The sequence below is a fragment of the Mustela lutreola genome, chromosome 3, assembly GCF_030435805.1.
Source record: "Mustela lutreola isolate mMusLut2 chromosome 3, mMusLut2.pri, whole genome shotgun sequence".
NCBI lineage: Eukaryota > Metazoa > Chordata > Mammalia > Carnivora > Mustelidae > Mustela > Mustela lutreola.
Genome location: NC_081292.1, coordinates 13,133,828 through 13,147,106, shown reverse-complemented (window position 1 = coordinate 13,147,106; position 13,279 = coordinate 13,133,828). Strand labels below are relative to the sequence as shown.

Genomic DNA, 13,279 nt, shown 5'->3' with positions numbered 1-13,279 from the left:
TGCCCCACACCGTCCACTTTGGGTTTCATCCGCATCCTGGGGGCAAGGTAGATGGCCCTGGTTTACTTAGAGACATGTGCCTGTGTGGCTTGAAGTAAGACCGGTTTCTGTGAAAGTCAGAAGTGCATTCCAGAGTCACAGCGTGACCTCCACGGAAGCCCAACTAATCCAGGTTTTAAAGAGGAGTAGGAACAAAGGTGGTGATTAAGGGATGTGTGAGCTGTGGGGTGTGGGAAAGGGCAGGGGCAGCAGGGGCGCCTGGTGGGAAGCTCTGTGTTGAGGAATTGAGCGTATGGCCCCAGAATGGGATCCAGATGATAAAGAGAGGTAGGGGCTTGGGGCAGAGATGGACCCCAGGGATGCGTGCGCCCATGGCTCTGGGCTCTGTTTCCTCCCTTGCTAGCTGTGTGACACTGAGCAAGGGGCTTGCTCTCCACATGTTGCTGTTTCTGCCATTTTGGGATGGGAGTCCTGTCCCTCAGGTTATGATCGTTAATGGGTTTTAAATGGCGAAATTACAAGGGATCTGTTCTGTGATTGGCTGTTGGTACACGCTGCTTCTCATTTCCTCCTTTATTCGAGCATTAGCCCTTGCTCCTACCCTGAGCATTTTTTTCCCTCTTCCCAACTGACATACCTCTCAGGGCCCCTGTGATCGTCATGGAAACAGCGGCAGTCCCGTGTGGAGCTCCCTGAGGTCCCAGGGTACGTGGAGTACAGTTTGTTGGTGTAGTCCTTAAGTGGACGGTTTCTCAATGACCCTTTTCTTTAATGAGATGGGAAGCTCTTTGCAGGCAGAGGCACAGGGGAGATCTTGAGCCTCCTACAAAGTTCCTTTCTTGGAGGACATGCACGCCTTAGAACATCTGTACCCTGAGTCTTCAAGGGCAGGTCCTGCTGCCTCCTTTAGTCATTGTTTGGTGGCTCTGCTCCGGGGGACTTTGCCCCCTTTGTTCCTGGGGATCTGATGGATGTTTGAGTCTTTGCTGACCTTTCCCAGAGGGATTTTGTGAGCGAAGGCAAACAAAAGGAAGTGGGGAAAAAAATACTCACAAACCTTAAAGGTCTCTCATTTGTGGAAGGAAAGTGTTGGTGATTTTTCTCAGCCCATTTCAGTATCTGAATCACCTTTAAGCTGTAGTGGGAGGTGGAAGGGAGCTGAGTAGGCGGGAGCTTTCTTTCGTTGAGGACCTACTGCGTGAAAGGGCTTGACACCGGCCATCTCTGATTCCCTCCCCCGCTTTGTGAGGCAGGACCTGTTTGGCAGACACGGACGGGGGTTCAGGAAGCTCCAAGTGTCACAGCTGCATAGTAAGCTTTGGGTCTCTTTGTCACTTGGTGTAGCCTCCCCTTCCCGGCTCTCTATCTGCCTCTCTTTCTCTCTCTTAAAATGGCTGTTGTTATTCCTCTCTGGTGTTCTAGCAATGACACAGAAGGTCATCGTGAGGGAACCCAGGAACCTGTTATTAGGACGGGGATCCCTGAACCTTTTCGGGGCCTCCGTCCTCGCAGCTCTGTAGGACAGTTTGTGCGAAGCGCCGTCTCCACCCGGGCACTGCTCACAGGACTTTCCGGAGTGTTTGAACTCTCACCTGTGGTGGGGAGATGTACTCAGGGGTCAGTTGATTTCTGGGGAGACTACCTCCTCATTCCTGCCATGGCAGCCCTGAGGCTGGTGGGGATGATGTTGGGACGCTGGGCCACAGCTGGACACTTGCCCACTCCGATGAGGAGCCACTCGGAGAGGCGTGTGTCATGGGCGATGTGAGGCCCTTCTTACCAGAAGAAAAGCAAGAACTGGAATCTACTGACAGGGCGCTCGGTTGGGGTCTTTCTGGTCAGGTGCTGGCATGGGTATTGTTGATGGCTGGGGAGTCCCTGTTCGTTTACTTTTCCAGGATCTAGCTCCTGCTTCCCTCTCTCTGTCTTCTGGAAACTTCTTACCCTGTCACCCTGCCCCCGTCTTTCCCACCACATAACCCTTCTTTGGCATGACAGCCTGGTGGTTAGACAGAAAAGCTCTGGAGGCAGAGGCCATGGGCTCATATCTCAGCCTCATCTCTGACACCCGTCCTCATTTGAAAATGGGTTCATACCTGGGGCGCCTGGGTGGCTCAGTGGGTTTAAGCCTCTGCCTTCAGCTCAGGTCATGGTCCTGGGGTCCTGGGATCGAGGCCCACATCGGGCTCTCTGCTCAGCATGGAGCCTGCTCCCTCCGCACCCCTGCCTGCCTCTCTGACTACTTGTCATCTCTGTCAGTCAAATAAATAAATAAAATCTTAAAAAAGAAAGAAAGAAAGGAAGAAAGGAAGAAAATGGGTTCATACCTTACCGGTTGTTGAGGTGACATGACTTACTGTGGCCAGTACTCTTGAACAAGCCCAAGGGAGATATGGTTCTCACCTGCCCTGGCAAACCTCTGGGCACACTGCCTTCTGCTGACAGCACCCTGCACCTCCCGGTTACGTAAGGAGCCGCTCCTCTCCCAGGCGCTGTGTGTCCAGCTCACTGCTCACTTGACATTGGCTTCTCATTCTACATTGCCTAGGTCCTAGCTGGGGGACCTTGGGAAAGTCACTTTACTTCTCAGGACCTCATTTCTCAGCCGCTCAGTGAGGGAATTGAAGATTTCTCACGCTCTGATGTGCAGGGACATCTCACGTGTGTTCCAGCCTCTCCTCCTCTGCCCTGGTTCCTGCCACGCCACCATCACAGCCTGGACACCACCCAGTGTGCTCAGTGGTGGACAGACATTGTCTGCATGGTCACTTCTCTGGGTCTCTTGGTGCAGCCGGGAAGGTCGCTGAAGGCAGGGATCCTGTCTTTCTTGAGTGACATGATTTCCAGCCCCTAGCATTATTCCAGCCAGCACTTAAACGGAGCATGTGTGAAGGACCTGAGTGCTGCATGGAACTTCTGGAGCCTGGCTGAACTTGAATGCCAGTGTTTCTGAAGACTGGCTCTAAGCGGGGTCCGTGTGTGAGCAGGGCTCCTGTAGGTAGTGCAGCATCTGCTCCTGGACCGGCTCTTGCTGTGTGGGCTCCCTCGCCTCTCCTGTGTGAGCCCACGGTGTCTGCATGGGGCAGAGGTCATCAGACTCTTGCCGACACTAGTGAGCAGGGCTGGGCTCACTCGGCCTCTGCCTTGCCAGGCTGGTGGGAATAGCAGCAGTCCCGGTGGGTCGGGCTGTCAGGGGTGAAGCTGCTGCTCTGTGTGAGCCGTGAGCCCACTGTGGGCAGGTGCGTGTGCTGAGTACCGCATCGTCTCTCATCCACGTGCGAACCCCAGGACACGCATTGCGGTTCCTTATCTTTATTAAACAGACAAGGAAACACGTTCAAAGAGGTTAAGGGGTGTGCCCATGGCCAGTGACTGACCACAGCATCGTGACTCACACCCGGTTTATTTTGCCCACAAGGCCAACCTCATTCCTTCACAGCCCCCATCCCCTGATTGATGAATCGGGTGAGTGCCATGGGGAGCATGTGCTAGAAGGCTTGGGAATTCCAAAGCAGCTGATCCGTGTCTTCCCAGCACACATGGTGGGGAAACTAAAATGAAGCAAAAATAGAGTTTGTCAGCAGGAGGACAGCTGCCAGTTTCTCTGGGAACAGATCTTGATTTATCTGCCCAGGTGAGGCAGGCTCCAGCTCTCGGGGCAGCGCAGAGAAAGAATATGAATACGGCCAGGGAAATCGCGGTCTCTCCCTTCATTAGGAAAAGATGGAGTAGACCCCTCGTGTGTGGCACAAGTGTCAAAGAAATCTTGACCTGAGAGAGCAAGTTGGGGGCACTCGGAGTTGGAGAGCTTGTCCGCTGGACCCTCACACCCGGGAGTTGCTCTGTCCTCCCCAATGGCCGGTGCTGTGCCCTGCGGCCAGCATCACAGCTGCTGCAGTCACCATCTGTTGACGCTCGCTCGCACTGAAATGGACAACGGGACTGATCGCTGTTGCAAGAGCAGAGAGGGAGGAGAGAGAAGTGAGAGAGAGAGAGCGTGCGTGTGAGCACACACCCACGGAGCCTGGGACACCAGCAGCAGAGAGGGACAGCACGCTGCCAGGCACACCCGGGAGATGCTCCCTCTGGCTCCTGTGGCAGACCGTGCTGCTCTCACATGTGGGTGCCAGGAGCTAGCTGACCTGGCTTTGCGCCGCCCATGCCCGGAACCCCTGTTCGCTGCTCTAGACCAGCCCAGGACGCCAGGAATCTTCTAGTTCCCAGAGCGTCCCTGCGTGCATCCCGTATTTAAGGGTTGCTGGTGTACAAACGTGCTGTCTCAAGTGTAGAGCAGGAAATAGAGGTGGCCTGTCTCTGTTTTTCTTCAAAATGCCCACTGCTGGTGGAACTAGAGAGGGTCAAAAATCTATTTGGGCCAGACAGCCCAGGAGGCAGAGGAGAGAGAGACTCCGCCGAGAGAATGGGGCGGGGGGCTGTGTTTTCTTGTGGGGCAGTTCCAAGCCAGATTCCGTGCCACCAGCCCAGAACGCGTTTATTTGCAGAGTGTTCCCCTCCCTGCCCTCTGGGGGCAGGGTCAGCTGGAAGGCAGCGGGCCGTGAACCTACGGAGGGGCAGGGAAAGCTGGCAGGTGCCGATTCCCAGGCCTTGAGAATTGTTCCGGAGCCTGCGGCATGCCAGAAGCTTACTTTCACAGGACGGATTAAAAAAACGTTAACCAACTTTTCATTGAGGTGTGACGTGCACTAGAAAGCCCATATAGCCTGAGTATATGCACGGCTTGGTAAGTGTTCCCAAACCGTGGGTAGGTGTGTAGCCAGCACCTGTGTGAATGGAAGGTCACCAGCGTATCAGGAGCCACACCCACACCTTCCAGTCACTAACTGTCTCTTCCACCTCACTCAGGATCTCCTTGTCCCGACTTCTCAGAGCACAGGTTTGTTTAGCCTGCTTATGTGTTTACTTTTATTTATTTATTTATTTATTTATTTATTGAAGATTATTTATTTCGGGCTCCAAGGTGGCTCAGTCCATTAGGTGTCTTTCTCCAGCTCAGGTCATGATGATCCCGAGGTCCTGGGATCAAGCCCCACATCGGGCTTCCTGCTCAGTGGGGAGCCTGCTTCTCCCTCGGACCCTCCACCTGTTTGAGCACTCCCTCTTTCTCTTTCTCTCTCGTTCTCTCTTTCAAATAAATAAAGTCTTAAAAAAAAAAAGAACTATTTATTTATTTGGAAGAGACAGAGCGAGCAGAGAGGAGAGGGAGACAAGCAGACCCCCTGCTGAGCGGGGAGCCTGATGTGAGGCTCAGCCCCAGGACCCTGGGATCATGACCTGTGCTAAAACCTGGAGTCTCGTGCTCAGCTGACTAAGCACCCCCCCACCCCCGCGTCCCCCCGTGTGTGTTTCTGAAGTCCGTTCTGTTGGTGGGCTTTTGAGTAATTGCTGTGAACATCCCAAGACATACCTTTCGGTGAACGGGTGCACATTTCTGTGAACTTACATGTAGGCATGGAACTGGGCGCATGTCCGTTCAGTTCTAGTGGATGATGCCCAACAGTTTCCCAGCGTGGTCACGGGTGTTTCTTCCCATCGTCTGTCCGACAGCTTGTGCGAGAATTCCAGTGCCAACTAAGAAGCTGGTCCTGGGTACTGACCATCTTTTTTATTTTGGCCAATCTGTTAGTGAAAGCAAAGGCCTAGAAAGGAATCAACATAGCAGAGGAAGTGAAAATGCTCCCCAAGAGGGGGGAGCCTCCTGCAGGGGGGTGGTCTGCTGCCTGGCTGCAGGGATACCCAGCAGACCATGTGATAATTCTTCCCCACGTGACAGAGCTTTAAGGTACCTGATCCCACAAAACAGACGTGGCTCCCGTGGGCCTCTGCCGATATTTAGCAGACCGTGTCCCTCCTCCTCTCCCCTAGCCATTGACTGGGGCTGATACTGCAAGTCACTGCCCGCTCCTGCTGGAAGCAGCCCCTCTCGGCCCATGGGAGTCTGGGCCCGACATGCCGGTGCCCTCCTGCTCCTGGCTGCTGCGTGGGCCTCCAGCTCTCGGTGCTGGTTGCTGTCAGAGCTGAGGAGCGTGAGGTGTCCCTGGACAGGCCGTGCTTGACTTGCAGGAGGCCTCATCCATTTACAGCGTGAAACAGTGGCTAACTGTGCTCCTAATAGGTGCCCAGCCACACGCTGAGGGCTTTATGATGATGACTTCCCGCCATCCGCCTAGTTCTGAGAAGTAGGTAGGTGTGATTTGTCCCCACCTTACAGATAAGAAAACTAAAGGCTACAACCATTTTCTCTGAGTAACATAGCTGCTGGGTGTCTTAGTTCGATGGCAAACGTTGATGTTTTAACCACTACCCTGTATTTCTCTCATGGAGGCTGACGTTTGGATACTTAAACTTCCTTTTGAACTTAAACTTCCTTTCTCTTGGGTCTAAAAGCTATGTCAGGGGGGTTTCAGTGGGACCAGGGGAGCTCACCCTGTGACCCACCCTGGCCACTGAAGAACACTTAGGGATAATGGCCCTCCAAGAGATGTCCACACCCTGGTCCCCAGGACCCTGTGAATATGATCCTTACCTGTTGGGAGGGACTGTGTTATCTTGGGTCATCTGTGTGGGGCTGGTGTAATCCTAGGGGTCCTTGAAAGTGGAGGAGGGAAGTTAAAGAGTCAGAGAAGGAGGTTCACTGGGGGAAGCAGGGTCAGAGAGATGTCATGTTGCCGTGTTTGAAGAGCGAGGAAGGAAGCCATATGCGGAGGCTCCCGAGAGCCGCCTCTGGAAGGTGGAAAAGGCAAGGAAACTGAGCCTCCAGAAGAAACATCTCTGCCCACCCCCTTGCTTTTGCCTTGCTGAGACCCGTGTTAGGCTTCCGACCTCCTAAAGTGTAAGGTGATGAATTCGTGTTGTGCTGTGCTGCTGAGTGTTTGAAGTTACCGCAGGAACAGGCCAGTTGCTTGAGATGACCATTGGTGTCATGGCCAAGCTCATGGGCTTTGGAGCCAGGCTGCCTGCCTCCCAACCCCTGCCGTATGAGCTTTCCAGTTGTGGGACTTGGGGGCAATTTGCTTAACCCTGTGGGCCTCCAGTTTCTCATCTCTCAAACTGGGTAGGGATGGTCTCTAACCTGCGAGGTTGCTGGAGGATTAGATGAGGATTGTTATGCTCCTGAAATGCCTGGTGATAGTTTTAGCTACAGTCGCTCGAGGGAGGCATCCTCACTGGTCCCACAGGACTGGGGGGCACACCGGCTCCACTCTTAGCAGCAAGGTAGCTGTGCCTCTGCTTCCTTATCTGGAAAATAGAGGCAGGAGTCCCAGGGTGGTAGGGGGATTGTATCGGCTAGTGGGCCGGAGCTTTCAGCCGGGTGAGCGATAGGACGTCCACACAGGGCAGCTGTTGTTATCTTTGGGTGGCTGGTGACTGTTGAGCCTCGGGCCCTCTGCATCGTGCACCCATGTGTTTCCTCGGTTAATCTGGAGAATAATTGAAGGGCTCTGGGGAGGCAGAAGGGTCCCTGCATGCCTCGAACAGTCCTGGGTACCGAGCAGGTGCTCCCTGATGGCTGCAGACATGAATACAGAAAGAAGACCCTAGCCCTGCCCTGGGGAACACCCTCAGGGTGTCTGCCCTGCCCTCGCTGTGCAGGACAAGGCCTGGAGAGATGCCAGAGCTTTGTGGTTGTCTTTAAAAAGAAACAAAATGAAGAACTACTTCCTACCAGCTGACCCCAAACCCCCTCAGCTCACTGCCAGGACCTCTCAGCCCTGCGGAGGAGCTTGGGCTGCGTGTCAGGCTGACTCCCTAAGCTAGCCACTTTCCCCTTCTTGAACCTTTGCTCCTCATCTTTATAACAGACAGACCTCTCAGGGTCGTTCTGGGGAACCCCAAGCTGTAGAAAGTTCCGGATCTGAGAGGTCTTCGGTGCTTGTGCAAAGTGACTCTCCTCTGAAGGCTCCCCAATTTCCTGCCACACCTCTGTTTGGGTATCAGAGCCGCAGGACATTATTTTTAGTGAGTTCCCTTCTAAGTAGGTTAGGATCGAATAGAAGGAAGGAAGAATAACACGACTGCTGCTCTGGGTCCGTGATTGTAACAGACTGATTTTCTTCTTCCATCCCCAGGCCTGATCTTTGGACCAGAAAGGAATGAAAAAGTTGCCCCTTACGATGGCTGTGCCTTGTCAGTTGCTTGAAGCTGCATTCAGGGATTTCCTGAGCCTTATGGATTTACAGTGACATTCAGCTGCCCAAGAATGACGGCGGAGGAAGCATGGTCTGGAATCACACGCACTGGCCACACGTTTGGATGTTAATGGCAGTTTTCAAGAAGACCATGGCTGAGTGCCTGGCAGATCCCCCTATGGGGGACAGAGGACCGCGGCTTCCTGTGATGCCTGGGATCTCTGCCCTGTGTCTGCATAAGCGTTGGCTTGGGTCGTGACCAGCCTCACTGAGGGTTCCTTTGAAACGTAAGGCCCATCTCCTCCTCGTGCTCCTGTGCGTTCTGTCAGGTGCCCACCTGGGCTTTCACGGACTCTGGCCTGGCTGGGGCGAGAGAAGTCACAGTGATGGAGCCGGTTCTCAGGGGGACATGGCAGTTACTGACCTCCCTCCGGATGTCTGCTGGATGCTGGGTACGTGGGGAGACAGCAGGAAACTGAAAGGAGCTTTCCAGCAGCCACCCCGGGTCCCCATGCTGATGTGCGTTGTCGTGCCGGTCAGCATTCCCTGACGGCCGGGCTCCTGGGCCCGTCTCTGGGCACCAGACCACACGTGCCTTGAAGGCGGGGGTCTGGAAGACAGAGTATAGTGTGTCCTGTTGCAGAAAGGGCATAAAGGCATGATGGTGAGTGAGTGAAGACATTGAGAATAAATAGGGAAAGTGTGCGTGGCTCTGTGCTTAGAGCGAGAAACACACTGTTGAGAGTCATCAGGCTGCCCATGGAGCCAGAAGGCCTGAGTTGGGTGCTCTGCCCTGTACCTGCCGTGCGACTCCGGCCAGGTGACTGCTGCATGCCTTTCCCTTTCTCTCTTCAGTAGAGGTGATGTGTCATCATTCTTTGCAGGGCTGGTATCAAAGGTCACAGAATAGATGCTTGTGTTTGGCACACAGCTGACTCTGGCATGTGGCAGTGTCACTGTGGCTCGGGGAAAGGCTTCTGGAGTGCGTGGGTATTGTGTGGGCTGCAAACGAGTCAGGTGGGCCGTGCTGGCCTTCACACTGGGTGTGGCTGGTTGGCATGGACGGTTGATCACAGATCACAGGCCCTGGAGCCCTTGCGAGGGCCGAGTGGCAAGACAATAGCAGGCAAGGGAGAGGAGCCTTGTGTCCCTGTGAGGGAAGGAGCAGCTAGACTTGAACTTGGCCACAAGGGCCTGTGGCAGTTCTGCAGTTGGCAAGCAGAAGGACTGGCTCCCCACCCCCACCACCCCTGTCCCAACTTGGCAGCTATGACATCGGTGACAGAGAGATGTTGCCTTAGCACTGGGCTCCCCATAGGACAGTGGCAGCTCAAACTACCCACGTCCCGGTACAGGTCACCTGGAACCACCTGGCAGGTGGCTGCTGAGACCACAGTGAAGTGGGGCCTGGGGTTTGATCCTGCCTGAGTTTGCAGTTCCACTCTTGCCCAGTGGCACTTTGCAGTAAGGCTTTCCCCAATCTCCTGGTGGTAATACTGTCCGTCTAGTCTCTCCCCACAGGTTTAAATCAGAGCTGTTCCAGATGTGATGTGGTGTTCAGACACAGGTTGTCTGATTGCGTCCTCCCCCACCCTGGAAAGCTGCCTCTCTGAGGTCAGGAAATGGGTTTGTCTTGCCCTGGAGGCATGTTATTTATTGTATCTCGCTTGATCAGATCACAGGGTGACTCTCAGTGGTTTTATTTCGGTGTTCCTGAAGAGGTCAGACAGAAGGGAAGCACTCTCTTTTTGAGCATCTGTATAACTTCATCAGCCAACGGTCCTGCTGAGGGGCAGTGCTGTGCGCACTGCACAGCTGAGAGCTGGGAGGTTTGGTGGGGCTGCAGAACTCACCCGACGTTCCTTATCCAAGAGAACACTGAGCAGGAAGCCAGGAGCTGCTTGACGCTTTATGCTGAATCACGCCAGTTCAGCAGAAGAGAAAAGGCTATTCCTTTGAGGTCTTTAGAAGGACATGTGTGTGTGTGTGTGTGCGTGTGTGTGCGTGTGTGTGTGTGCACGCGCATGTGTGAGTGCACGCATGCGCACGCGTGTGTGTGTACCACTGCCTGCTGAGGAATGCTCCTGGGCTTCTCAGCACTGGGTACCCTCTTTATCCTCCAGGAGAGACAGACTTTCAGGAAGAACTCACTCCTGTGTGAGGAGGCAGGATGAAGGGAGGCTGGGATTGCGGTCCAGCCCCTGGAAGCCTACAGCCTGTGAGGAGCCTGTGCCCGTGGGTAGGTGGGGATTTGCAGCCCCCTGCGATGGGTGTGCTGCCCACCGTACTAGGGCCAAACACGATGGGGAGAGGACTCCCCTGAGGGGGCTGGTGAAGGTCTGGGAGCACTCTGAGGACGGGGAGGCTTGGCCGGGCTTGCAGGGGTGATCAGGCCAGTCCTGGGGACCCAAGGGCTTCCGCTGGAAGAGTGGGTTGGGAACACTGAGGCACAGCACTGCCCCAGGCCTCTTGCCCCTCTTGCTCTTTTCCCTGTCCCTCCCGCTGTGGCAGCTGTGCCCCCACTTATCACATGACCCAGAACCCCGCTTCTCTTTTTATCGGTTGCTCCCCAGAACAAACCCATTGTGGTGGTCTGGGTTATCTCCTGCTCCTCCTGGGAGGATAAGGGTGGGCTCTGCATCAGAAGACACAGAATGGTCCTGGTCAGGAATAATACTCTGCTGGGTCCCTCCTTTCTGGCCGCCGAGTCCCTGCCCCACACCTGCAGGCTTGTACCCTATGGACAGTGACAGAGAAATGACCACCATTTCTTAAGCCACACATTTGGCCGACACTATTCCTTTCTAAGGCCAGAACACACCTGTGGGGTAAGCACGGTTAGTCTGGTGGTCTCCTCTTGATGTAGCTGGAGCACAGAAAGGCAGAGCAGGTCCCCCTGAGCACAAGGCAGGATTTGAACAGTTCTCTTGGAAGCCAAAGCCACGAGGCCTCCCTGCCTGGAGCTGAGGGACCCATTTCTGCTTCCTTCTTGGTCCCTGGTGACGACGGTGTGATCTCGGGCAGGTTACCTCTCTACTCTGGGCCTTCATATCCCTGACTGGTAGGGAAACCGCCTGCTTTCTACGTCTGGACACTTGAGAGTGAAAGCTGCGTGCTAATACTTGGTCTGGGACGGCAGGTGCTAACTGTTGTTGCTAGGCAGACTAGACCCAGTGTTCCTTAGACTTATCAGTTAGATGGTGGACAGTGCTGCTGGTCCTGCTGGTGCTGGTCCTGGGCCTGGTGCTGGTTCCACTGCTGGTGCCACTGGTGCTATTTCCTGTGTCTGCGGCAGCCCCTCCACGTCCCCCTTTGTGGCCACATGGGCAGCTTGCATTTCTGCATCCAGCACATGAGCTTGGCCTCATCTCCTTATCTCACAAGTCCATCTTTATCTGCTTAGAGGAGTCTGTGTCTCATTGAGCTCTGTTACCCCAGACTCTGCTAGTGCAGGCCTGACCCTCTGTTTGTTTGTTCATTTTCACGGGAACCCGTGGTGGTGGACAGTACATACAGTCAGCCTGGGGCTCGGAGTGCAGTGCTGCCGTCCTACCGACACAGACACCCCAAGCCAGCGTTTCTAGAGATGGCTTATTACCCTAGACCTCCCAACAGGGGAGCCCGGGTCCCCTGGAGACTACACGGGCTAGGCTGAGGGAAGGGCTGCCACTCATTCTCCAGGCAGGGTCTGGAGCCCAGGTTTCTCAATGAACAGCCTTGGGACTGTGTCGTGGCTGGTGCTTATTAATGTCTGGAAATGTGCCTGCTTAACCTTCCAATCCAGCGAGATGGGTGTGGTGCCTCTTTTCTATATGAAGAAACTGAGGCTCAGAGAGATCCAGAGATCTTCCCAACTTAGCACTTATCTCTGGAGAGAGCAGAGAAGCTGATACCTGCTCTCCAATCTGTTAGCTTTCAGCCTGCCTTCGCCTGCTAGAACATTGGTTCTCAGTGTGTGGGGAGGCACGCAAGGTGCCTGTAGGTTATCGAGGGGCAGGCTGACTTTAAAAAAAAAAAAATTGTTTTATATTTACCTTCTCTTGAATTAGGAAAAGATCACAACACAGGAGACCGGTTGTTTGTGCAGCTGTCACAGCTTAGGACTTAGATATTTGAGATAAAAAAAAGAAAAAAAGGGGGTGCCTGGCTGGCTCAGTGGTTTAGGCCTCTGCCTTCAGCTTGGGTCATGATCTCAGGGTCCTGGGATTGAGCCCCGCATGGGGCTCTCTGCTCATCGGGGAGCCTGCTTCCCCTCCCCCCCCCCCACCCTTTGCCTGCCTCTCTGCCTACTTGTGATCTTTCTCTCTCTCTGTCAAATAGATAAATGAAATATTTTTTAAAAAAGGGGGCCAATTTTGCAAAGATATTGAGGTGACCACAGCAAGTAAACACAAGTAAACAGACAGTCCCCTCTGCTGTTTGTGCTTCTTCAGCTGCACGGCTCTGGCCATGTTCCCAGAGAACGTATCTCTCTGCCCCGGATGCAATGGGTCCGCACCCTGCTTCGTGTTGGAACACGTCTGCGCCCTCGTTCACGGTGATCCTCCTGAAATGCAGAGGATGCACAGGGAAGGGACGATACAGCTCGTTCCGCAGCTAGGGAAACAGAATCGCAGAACCATAACACTTTGTGAACCTGTAATTCTGCTCGAATTGACGGCGGCCCCTGATCGTGGCACAGGCAACGTATTGCATTTATTGAGCACCCACAGTTTTCCTGTCACCTCCTCGATCACCGTCTGAGGTCGAATTCTGAAATAGTAAATATTCCGCCTATGAAGTCAAGTGGTGACTCATTCACTCATTCTTTTTCACTCATTTCTCCTTGGTAAATAGGGGATAATGTTACCTAGCCCATGGGTTCCTTGTGAGAATTACATAAGAGAATATATTGAAGGGCTTAATTCGGGGCCTGACATGTCATAAGCACTCAGGGAATACCAGCTATGTTTAAATAAAGTGTTGAAATGGAATTAGAAGACCAGAACTTGTAGGCATACAGAAATAAAGAGCACTGAGGATGAGCGAGTTACTAAAATTTAGCACGAAATTCTGCTCTTTCTAGTTAGCCCAACACACTGGGTAGGTTATATTTGTCTGCGTATGTCAAGGGTTGGCAGACTTTTCTGTGA

The 13,279-nt window shown here is 53.8% G+C and overlaps 1 long non-coding RNA gene across 10 annotated transcripts in view; it reads left to right on the top strand.

Moving 5' to 3' along the window:
* The window catches only part of LOC131826399 (uncharacterized), a 226,233-nt gene that overhangs the window by 61,704 nt on the left and 151,250 nt on the right, over positions 1 to 13,279 (top strand). For 8 of the 10 annotated variants that reach the window (XR_009351564.1, XR_009351568.1, XR_009351566.1 and 5 more), the window contains exon 2: positions 8,088 to 8,434. The exons of 1 other annotated variant lie outside the window; for it this stretch is intronic. This is a non-coding gene — a long non-coding RNA (uncharacterized LOC131826399). One more of the 10 variants, XR_009351571.1, reaches the window with a different exon arrangement.